We start from the raw sequence: 9,807 nt of genomic DNA, 5'->3' as shown, positions 1-9,807 counted from the left end.
ATTCCTTGACCTTTCCCTACTGAAGAACAGCTGATCACCTCTTCAGACAGCTACTCATTGTCATACTGTAACACACTGAGCATGCAATATCTTTGCCAAATGAAATTTTTAAAACTCGCTTGCAATGTACCATGAAGTTTTTGAGTCATTTCAACATTCATTCTTAACTATAAACTGAAAGCTACATTTACTGGAAATATCCTCTCAGAGGTGAAATGACACATGCCAGATCCCTGATCTATAGGCACTTGATAAAATTAGGTGATGTCTATGATGCAGTACAGCTTCTGGAAAATAGAAAGAAAACACTAATAGGAAATTTACCTCTGCCAAGTCCAGAGCAGATTAAGGAAAACAACGCTGATATAACTTCACAAAACAGAGAATGGAATTCTAGAAATCAGCCTTACAAAGTGTTTTAGAACTCAGGCAAAATATCTCTTTCTTCATTTAGATCTGTTAATAAAAGTGAGTTGTAAAAGGGGTTGCATGTTCAGACTTTCTGTAGGACTTTATGAGGAATTATTTTTTTACCTCTTTGAATGTTGAAAAGGATTACAAGATCCTAATTTGTTTTCCAGTGGAATGTTAATAATGACTATAATTGACTTGGTATTTCTCATCCAGCTGGGATAGAGAAGTTTGAGGAAAGTAATGCAACAGTCAACAGGTGAGCTCCTACTGCCAGCAGCTCTTGAAGCACACATGGCACCAAAGAGAAGGCTTTTCCAGGTTGTTTTACTGCCTCACATTGTAGCAGCACCAGTGACTCCACTGAGGATCTCCGGTCTCACTGTTCTAGGTGGGGGCTGTGCCTTATTCCACGCTTTTTCGCTCCCGAACAGAAATTTGGTTTGCATGTCATGTTTCTGTTTTTAACTTCTATGGAAGCTTTTGTCTCCCATCAGATTTCTGGCGACGCTACTGCATGAGGGTGGCAGTGTCTGATGGGCATGGATCGGATTGTGGAGCTATTTCAGTAACAGTGTTTCCTGTCTGCTTTCCCAGTGACATTCTGCATCAGAGACATGTTTTCATCTATTTAGCAGCAGAATCAAGTGATTGTGTGCTGAAGGCTGTGAAAGAGCAGTTGCACTATTTTAGAGCAAGGAGTTCTTTTAAACAAGAGTAGCTTAATCATGAAAGGGATTATGCAGAGTGATGGGAATGAGATAGCAGGAAATTGGATTTGCTGATTTAGGACATAACATCAGTGCCTATGACTAGGGACAGTATGAAAAGGCACTGGAATGCAAAATTATTCATATCTAGTTCAGGGCAGACCTACATCAATATCAACCCTCTATATTATATGGCAGCACTACACAGGAAAGTGACTACACAGGAAAGGTGATGCTGCTCTCATGTTCCAACTTGACGAGTAAAAACCACAGCTGGCAGTCATTTGCATTCCTTTGGACATGTATGGAGAAATTGCCCATGATTAGCTGTGCACCAGAATGAGATGAACCTTCAGCCTCCAGATTGACCAGTCTAGGGCTTCAGTTGAAGCACATCGGAGAGGCAAGGAGGAGACCCAAGCTCTGTTCATGCTCTGTGCCCATACTGTATAACCTGCTGATCTTTTAAAGTTATTTTTGTAGGAGAGAAGAATTCCCTTTAAACCTCTACTAGAGTGATTGTATTGTTTTTCTAATTTAGTGCTTTCCTATTCAGTTCCATAGTAAGTTCCATCTCTCTCTGTCTGTTGGATAAGTATGATGAAAACAAATATACAGGTCTTTACTCTCTCCCATTCTGTTGTTGTTCTGCCAAATAACAAAGATGACTTTGTTATCCAGAGAATCACTTTGAAGAATTGATTGGGTTGCATGTGATAAGCTCTCCAGCACTAGTTTGCCATCAAAGCACTGATTTTTTGTTTGTTTGTGTTTGGTTTTTGTTGTTGTTGTTGTTTGTTTGTTTGTTTGTTTGTTGTTGTTGTTGTTTTATCCCTTGGACGGATGTTGCAGAAAGATACAGACACCTTTTTATCAGCACTAAATGACCAGCGTTATTTAGTAAAATTTTGAATTGCCTCGCAAAATTCTTATAAATCTACAATGCACTAATTTGTAATACAGATAGTTTTGAGCATTTGGGGTAAGAAATAAAACTGACTCCTATAAAAAATCCTGCATGTTCAAAAAACATACTTTCTGGGGTGCTTACACTAAATAAAATCTTTAAAAGTGTCTACATGCTTCGAGGCATTGAAACACTTCTGAAAAGGAAATTGAACGTGAAATATATTCCTACATCATTTAACCACATTTGAAATGTATTAGCTTTAAAAAACAAAACTCTCTCTGAGACACCAAAGCTAAGATTTTTATCTCTCCCACCAACCCAAACAACCTGGTCTAGGTCAGAGATATCCCCAGTAAAACCAAAAATATTGAGGAGAGAAACAGGGACTGAGAAAGTTCAGTGTAGGTTAAGACAGGCTTCAACAAATCCAAATAAGTTAGAGAATGTCATATTTACCATGACTTCGCAAAGCAAGTGAAAGTTTGACTATGTTTAATGTCCTGATAGTGTTCCTGAAAAAACCCTAAAAGGGTTTCTTCTGTTTCAGTTGGTCTTAATCCATAACAAGGCATATTCATCCACATGCCTTCTCACAGACATTTTATGGGTGCCCAAGGCTAGATATCATCGTGTACATTTAAACACATTTGCTAGTCTCATAGAGGTATAAATAGGTGTTCCTGCTTCTTTCAAGGCACCTGTAAGACATTGAATGTCTAGGTGATTTAAAAGGTGTTTCTAGTGTTGGGCATTACAGAGATTTAAAAACAGACTGAGTATGTTTCGGGCAATCTTACTGAGGTTAACATTGTACTCAAAATCTGAGTCATTAGTGATCAAATACTTTCAAGGCTAGCTGTTCATCTATCAGTACAACAGAAGAGTGAATCAAAAGAAAGAAATATACTGTATTAAATATTGCTGTTCTGTAGGGGTAGATTTGCAAATGGAGAGTGCTAAACATACTACTAGGGGTCTTGCTACACAAGCCAAATCCAGGAAAACAGATTGTTCACACTTAACCCTTAACCCTCCAAATGCTCTGACTGATGACTGATGACTTAATCTACATTGCTCTGTTATTGACCGTGGTGAGATTACTCATATATTTAATAACTCTGCTGAATGAGAATATCATTCCTTAAACCACATCATTCTAGGGACTAATTTAACAGCATAATTCGTATCTGCCAAGTGATTTCTGTTTGTTGAAAGTTTCTTCTCTGTGAAAACAGATGACTACTCTGCTCATCTCACCTGCCTGGTCACTTTTTGGGCATGCAAAATGATCTGTGAGGATGTAAGGGAGGGGTTGACAATGGAGATCATAGAGAATCAGTGCTTGGACATTCCTTTCTATTAATTGATATGAGAACAGGGTCAAGAACTCCTGAATCAGAGCTTTGTTTGACTCTTGGCACTTCTGTTGTTTTACGAAGATGTTTCTTGCAGAATATCACATCATTTTATCTCTCTGGATGATGTGCCTACGAAATAGGATGACAAAAAGAAAGATTGAAGAGTAGTTTTTCTAGAGTCTCATTCTGCTAAAGATCACCTCTTGGCACTGTTTGAGGGAAGGTTTTAGAAGTGGGTTTGGAAAGCAAAGCTGAACAAGGACAGTTCTAGTATTGGAGACCCAGTCTCTCCTCTGGCTGTTGAGGCCAACATTGTAGCGATCCTGTTTGTAATCAAAACTGTCTGAAGACAAATTGTCCCCAGCAGGACAATCTCTTACAGAGTTCTAAAAAGATTGTCTCTAATCTGTATTTCATCTAGACAGAATGAGGAATTGACAAAACGCGTCACATTCTGGTAGGTCCTGAGAGAGATCTTGCTTTGGGTTCCACTTCCTCTGGAGGACAAGACTGAAGAGAGTCTGGAATTGTTTTAGTGACTCCTATGTACGGCTTATTTTCAGATTTTTAAATTTGTACATGACGTGCATTGTTGAGTGACCTTGTGACCTTTTCACTATCAGGACACTTTTACTTGTGTATCTTGTATCGTGTGCGCAAACTCTGCAAACAGAATTGTATGCAACCTTATGAGTACACACAGCTATTTACTGGGTAGTGTATACAGTAGGTAGTTAGGACTAAAATAGGGCTATACTGAACACTAATAAGCTCTTCAACTCCAAACCTGACAATCGCTAATTTTTTTCCTAGCCAGACTGTTGTCAGTCAAGTTGGGAAATACACCCTTGTTGCTGCTTGGGAGAGGCTGATCCTTGGCCTTGCTCAATCACTGACACCTGGACCACAAGTTGGGCTGAGGATGAACTTTCTGAGCCTTAAAAGATGGAACTGTACTTAAAGCTTGTACAGAATAATTACCCACTAGCAGGAAATTAAAAAAAAAAAAAAAAATCCTTTAGTTACATGCTGGAGGAGGGTTGCACAGTTATTTTTAGTATGCAGCTGTCAGTGTAACTGCATGATTGACCCAGAGTCACCAGGAGCAAGATTCACATCTAAATCAATGATTTATAAAATCATACTTTGTTACAATCTGAGTATGAAGTTTAACAAATTTCAAGGTGTTAAGGTTCGTTGCTTAGGTTCCATAGTTGGAAACATTTCAATATTAACATTTAATAGAAATGAAAATAACACATGAGTTGTAACACCAGTACTGAATGTTTTGTTTGTTTCTGCAGAAAGCACTGTCATTCATATGTCAAATAAAAAAACCCAAATTACAGAAAAGAATTATACACATACATGATGACAGCACATATGATGGCTATCAAAGGTGTTGCTGTCTCTATTAATCTTTTTTTTATGATCTTCATCTCCCAAAATCCCACAGAACACTACCAGTATTGGATCTGTTTATGTATACTTTATTAAGTGGAATATATTGACTTTGGTGCACTGGAACGTTCTTAACGCTTCATGTAGGACAAAAAGGATAATGAGCCATTGATGTATTGGCCAAGAAGCCAATTAAACAATATGTAGGAGTTTATTGTTTGTTCCGTGACGTGTGGAGTAGAACTAAATTATAAACCAGATTGGAAATATGTCTCTCTTATCCATGGACACTACAAAAATTCTTCCATAACTAATATAAAAAACAGTTAAGTCCAAATTACCTAATTTATTAGGGATGCTAAACTAACAGGTTGATACTTTCTTCTATATGGCTTCTTCATGGAAACTAAATGTGAATACAGATTTTCACAGCCATAATAATGTACGTTAGGCTTAGAGTAGTGCTAAGAGACAGCACGTTACACTATGCCCTTTATACACATGGACAGTTTTAGAAAACCTTTCTCAGCTCTTTTTCCATGAAGACAATAGTAGTAATTGCTTGAGACTGAGCATTTATAGCTTGTTTCTGCTGTAGCTTTTAGATGGTTTCTTTTTTCAGCCTGCTACTAAAGAACTTGTGATGATTAGGTCAGTTCAAGGGATAAAGTTATCCTAGTATAATTAGCATCTTCAGATGTGCCTTCCAGCCCGACTGACGTGGGTTTTTCTATATCCTGAGATGGTAATGTCTGCTCTCACAGGCTTCCAGACAGTCCAATAGTAGCAATGTTCACTGGGGAAAACAAAAAGAATTTGGCCACACAGCCTAGAAACAGGATCTTGTACTATACACAGGATCTATGCAAAACTGGAGAAGTATCCCAGTCCTTTCTGAACAGGTGTTATAGTATGCACACTATGAAAGATTCCAGTCATACAGTTGCAAATGTATAAATGGGCTAAATTCTCTGATAATTCATGGGTATTTTGCAGTCAGTATATGAAACAGGGAGGAAGGCAAAGGGACATTTAACAGTTTGGCTGCATCTGGAAATGTGCTCCTAGCCATTAGCATTCTTAACTTCTTGGATTCCCTGAGCTTTTGATGAACTTGCAGCCAGACTGTGTTGGAAGCTGAGTCTGAATGCTGTGGCATCTTGAAGACCTACACTCCTGACATATACAGAGGTTGTTTTAGATTTGCAGAGAAGAGGAATGGGCTGGAGCAGCTGAAGGAGAAGGAACACATTTCTGGGGATGAAAGTATCATCTGATCCTTTCCTGAACATTGAAGATTATAACAGTGGTGGTAGGAATAGGACATATTTCAGATAGGTTATTAAAAACAAAGACGTAACATCACCAATCCAGAAAACACTCTGCCTCCTGACAAGCTTTGTATTACCATGTGATTTTCTGGGTTTTAAGGTGAATGAAATAGTTTAAACAAGCTAGTTGAAGCATGAAAAGGAGAAGATTGTTTTGAAAGAAAAACAAAAATGTTAAAGCTGCTGTTGAAGTTTGCATAGTCACCATCTTCCTAGGGAATGAGTGTGGAATACATATTACTGACATTGAGAGGGGGATGGCTAAAACAACACGTCCATGCTAAAGAATAAGGAATTTGGACTGGCACTTCTAAGATAGGTGCATACTATGAACCAGATCAACATGAAGTAGTAGTTCAAGCACATACCAAACAGCATAAACACCTGGACAAAAAAAAGTCTGCCCTAAACTGTCTTGGAGTCTTTGAAACTGAGCTGAGACTGCACTTTGGGATGAGGGAGCAGGTGGTATGAAAACACAGAACTAAACTACAAGAAATAAGAGTTCTCCTAGATGGCATGGCAGACAAGGGGAAAAGACCCTTGGGAATACCAGTGGAGTCAGCAGCTCTCCTGCATGCATTTTGCTCATCATAGTATCCATTAGGAAGTTTTAGTTAAGCGTGTCTGTGTTAGTGACATGTCAGGACATATTCATGCAAGAGGTGGAAGAGTCATTGGGAGTCATGGACATAATCCAAATGTTCTAGTGATTTTGAAAATTGATTTTGACAATTGTTAACCCACACAGAGTCATATGGCAAAGGTATCACCTGGAACAGGAGGAACTTGTACAAGTGTTATCCATAGTATGCATATTTGTTAATATAATTTACTTGTTGTATGAGTTTACTCCTATTAATGACTCTGTTCTGAGGATCCACACTTGTGACCTGAGAATAGGGCTCAAGATGGGTGAGAGAGGAAATGAAGGCTCCCCTGTTCCACCTGCGTGACCCCCTCACAGCTGGGAACTGAGAAGACAAGCACTCTTCTGCTGAATGTTTCTGTGGCAAGAGGCAAGTCATGAATTTTCAATTGCGAAATATTTGTCCATGTTTTATTGTTCACCATCACATTTCTGAGTCTGCAGAACTGACTCAGGCTAAAGGTATGATGGAACAGTAACTGTGTTTTTGAAATAAAACTTACCTAAAAGAATGAACTGATGGTTTTCTCCTTATTTCTCCTGAGAAGCATTCATAGAATCGTAGAATGTGCTGAGCGGGAAGGGACCCACAAGGTTCATCGAGTCCAGCTCCTGTCCCTCCATATGACAACCCCACAGTTCACACCATGTGTCTGAGGGTGTTGTCCAGTCTCTGCTTGAATATTGTTAGGATTCAGAGATAGTTGCAAAGAGAGTGAATCTGGGACAAGTTTCAGCAAGTGACCCTATCTGTTTTTTCAAACCAGGTGATGCAGAGAAATATGAATGCTTATGGGAGAGTGGGACCAAGCAAGGCCATAGGAAGATGTAAGCATGAATTGGAGATTATGCTAATCATGCCATTAAAGGATCAGAGAAGGGCAAGCTAGTTTATAACTTTTTATTTGTGTTTTTTACTTTTCATGTACAGTTTCTTGGCATTTATTCTGTTATCTCTTTTGTGAAAGTTGGAAAAGTTGTTCTGCTGACTGCTGAATGGTAGTGCTCCATCAGTCTGCTCTATAAGCTCTAAAAAACTCATGGATCAATGTGATACAGCTATGGGATCAAAGGCAGAGTTTCTGAACTCATCTACAGGAACATGAGCTGTAATGCACCAGGGAAATTCTGCAGACCCAGTGATTCGTGAGGCAGAGCTCATGAGTCACCAGAAGTTTTCTCTTCCGATATAGCATGCAAGTCTTAAGCCAACTATTTATTACTTTTTTTTTTTTCCAAAGTAAAACTCTATTGCTGATGTTATTTCTCTCTTTAAAATGCAATTACGTGATAAATCTGGTAAATGCTAAGCAGGTCCTTCATTTAAGTAAGAGTTTTCTCTCATCTAAGGATTTGGCTTTAAGAGTTTTTTAGCGCATCAATTTCAGCATGGTTTTACACGCTAAAAATAGTCATAAAATCTAACCAACAAACCCCAAAACTCCAAAATCTCTTTCCCCCAGATGATGTAGTTATTTTAGGTAATACTTGATTAATATATATACATCACACAAGTTTGTGTACAAATGGTGAGATAAACTTTCAGACAAGCTTCCGCTCTTTACTCGATCTTGTCTAATTGTTTCTCCATCATTCCCAAATATTGTAATTTTCTGATTATAACCTTTTTTTTTTGTTGTTGTTAAGTGGAGCATTAAAGAAAATAAAGCAAGAGTAAAGAGTAAATAGAAGATATTTTATAACATATAGAGCAAAGGATCAGTAAATGTGGAGCTGTATGTATCAGGATTCCTGCAACAGCCACTGCAAAATAGTTGCCCAAGAGTTGCCTGTGTCTAGATATTATCCTGGAGAAGGTCCCAAGCACTATTTTTTTCCAAGTGACACTTTTCTGAGAGGGTAAAGTTTCTGCCAGTACAAGACGGTAGGAGTTACCATCCAGAAAGGGTCCATCTGCCTAGATCTTAGAGTGCTCACGACTCCTCTAGAAAAGGGTCTTATCTACATCTGTGTGTTTATAAAGGATTTTATTTTTAATGACTTGCTCTTATCAAATCATCTCCAAAATATGTGGAAATAGTACTGTATGTAGGCTTCAAGGAAAAAAAAAAAAAAAAAAAAAGTTGGGAAAGCTAGAATTTGGATTACCACCCCAAACCCTTCTCAGTCATCCCAAAACAACCCTATGAAAATTTTCTTGAGAAATTAGAAGAAGGGCAGGGCAAAGGAGAAACGGAGGAGTATCATCACTTCTTCAGTTTATCTTGATTGAGGAGGAGGAGATGGTGGGTGCAGCAGGGTGTTGAAGGGAAATGCAGATAATTGTTAGGGCAATTGAAAAGTGCTTGGGACATCTGGGGTCAATTCAAATCTGCACTGGAGATGTCCTGAGCAAACAAGGTGAATCCACTCGATCTCCTAATGACTCAGTATTTTGTCCATCGAATGGGGAAAATAGATAGTATTGTAACACTAGATGCACTAAAGATTGTTCAGATCATTAAAAGGACTATAGAGAGGGGTTTTTTTTCGGTAATACTGCCACCCTGAGAAAGGTTTTGGGGCCATTTTAGCCAGCTCTACAGCCTAACCAGGTGTGCTAAATGAGTGTGTATGGTACATCATGGTATGCTGTGGTGTGGTATGGTGAGCGTTACAGATCTACCAGTGATTCCCGAATGTTTTTGGCAGCGCAGTCTGTATAGTTTTCCTCACAGGATGCAGCCACCCATATAGCACATACGTAGCAACTGACAACAGAATTATTTATTTTTCACATATCCCCTAGATTTAGTCGGCGGCTCCCCTCCTCCGTCCCAGGGACTGCAGCTCGCAGGACTCCTGCGAGCCCTCGCCCCGCGTCCAGGCTGCGCTAGCTCAGGCATGCTGAAAGGAAACTTCTTTCTTCTCCGGTACCAGCCGCCGGCTGCGTTTGGGCTTTTCCCGGCGCGACGCCCTCGGCAGGAGCAGGGCTGAGGAGCGAGGCCGAGGAGAAGGGCTGAGGGGCGGGCTGACGAATGGGGCGGAGGAGCGGAGCTGCGGAGTGGGGCTGCGGGCAGCCGCTGCGTTCCGGTCC

Source organism: Columba livia, chromosome 3 (assembly GCF_036013475.1).
Source record: "Columba livia isolate bColLiv1 breed racing homer chromosome 3, bColLiv1.pat.W.v2, whole genome shotgun sequence".
Lineage (NCBI taxonomy): Eukaryota > Metazoa > Chordata > Aves > Columbiformes > Columbidae > Columba > Columba livia.
This window is presented reverse-complemented; position numbering follows the sequence as displayed.